Source organism: Dendrobates tinctorius, unplaced genomic scaffold, assembly GCF_039654945.1.
Source record: "Dendrobates tinctorius isolate UK_male_01 unplaced genomic scaffold, ASM3965494v1 ptg000201l, whole genome shotgun sequence".
Lineage (NCBI taxonomy): Eukaryota > Metazoa > Chordata > Amphibia > Anura > Dendrobatidae > Dendrobates > Dendrobates tinctorius.
The window spans coordinates 11,069,546-11,071,528 of NW_027361868.1; positions in this window are offsets into that span (position 1 = coordinate 11,069,546).

Here is a 1,983-nt window from a genome sequence, read left to right on the forward strand (position 1 = left end):
TGACATGTCATGTCAATGAAAAATGGACCAGAACAGATACCAGTAAGGACATTTTTTCCCTATATTACCTCTGGTTTTTACATCCTGTCTGCAGAAAATAATAATAATAATAATAATAATAATAATAATAATAATGTATATATTAATAGAGAACACTATGAATCAAATGTTAACTCTGTTCTACTTTTTTCTCTTCTAATTCTAAAAAATAATAATTACTCAGTTTATGGGGTTCAGTTATTATATATATATATATATATATATATATATATATATATATATATATATATACAGTCATGGCCAAAAGTATTGACACCCCTGCAATTCTGTCAGATAATACTCAGTTTCTTCCTGAAAATGATTGCAAACACAAATTCTTTGGTATTATTATCTTCATTTAATTTGTCTTAAATGAAAAAACACAAAAAGAATTGTCCTAAAGCCAAATTGGATATAATTCCACACCAAACATAAAAAAGAGGGTGGACAAAAGTATTGGCACTGTTCGAAAAATCATGTGCTGCTTCTCTAATTTGTGTAATTAACAGCACCTGTAACTTACCTGTGGCACCTAACAGGTGTTGGCAATAACTAAATCACACTTGCAGCCAGTTGACATGGATTAAAGTTGACTCAACCTCTGTCCTGTGTCCTTGTGTGTACCACATTGAGCATGGAGAAAAGAAAGAAAACCAAAGAACTGTCTGAGGACTTGAGAAACCAAATTGTGAGGAAGCATGAGCAATCTCAAGGCTACAAGTCCAGCTCCAAAGACCTGAATGTTCCTGTGTCTACCGTGCGCAGTGTCATCAAGAAGTTTAAAGCCCATGGCACTGTGGCTAACCTCCCTAGATGTGGCCGGAAAAGAAAAATTGACAAGAGATTTCAACGCAAGATTGTGCGGATGTTGGATAAAGAACCTCCACTAACATCCAAACAAGTTCAAGCTGCCCTGCAGTCCGAGGGTACAACGGTGTCAACCCGTACTATCCGTCGGCATCTGAATGAAAAGGGACTGTATGGTAGGAGACCCAGGAAGACTCCACTTCTTACCCCGAGACATAAAAAAGCCAGGCTGGAGTTTGCCAAAACTTACCTGAAAAAGCCTAAAACATTTTGGAAGAATGTTCTTTGGTCAGATGAGACAAAAGTAGAGCTTTTAGGGCAAAAGCATCAACATAGAGTTTACAGGAGAAAAAAAGAGGCATTCAAAGAAAAGTACACGGTCCCTACAGTCAAACATGGCGGAGGTTCCCTGATGTTTTGGGGTTGCTTTGCTGCCTCTGGCACTGGACTGCTTGACCGTGTGCATGGCATTATGAAGTCAGAAGACTACCAACAAATTTTGCAGCATAATGTAGGGCCCAGTGTGAGAAAGCTGGGTCTCCCTCAGAGGTCATGGGTCTTCAAGCAGGACAATGACCCAAAACACACTTCAAAAAGCACTAGAAAATGGTTTGAGAGAAAGCACTGGAGACTTCTAAGGTGGCCAGCAATGAGTCCAGACCTGAATCCCATAGAACACCTGTGGAGAGATCTCAAAATGGCAGTTTGGAGAAGGCACCCTTCAAATATCAGGGACCTGGAGTAGTTTGCCAAAGAAGAATGGTCTAAAATTCCTGCAGAGCATTGTAAGAAACTCATTGATGGTTACCGGAAGCGGTTGGTCGCAGTTATTTTGACTAAAGGTTGTGCAACCAAGTATTAGGCTGAGGGTGCCAATACTTTTGTCCGGCCAATTTTTGGAGTTTTGTGTGAAATGATCAATGTTTTGTTTTTGCTTCATTCTCTTTTGCATTTTTTCATTTAAGACAAATTAAATGAAGATAATAATACCAAAGAATTTGTGTTTGCAATCATTTTCAGGAAGAAACTGAATATTATCTGACAGAATTGCAGGGGTGTCAATACTTTTGGCCATGACTGTATATATATATATATATATATATATATAAAATCATGTATAAATATGGTGCTAAAAAT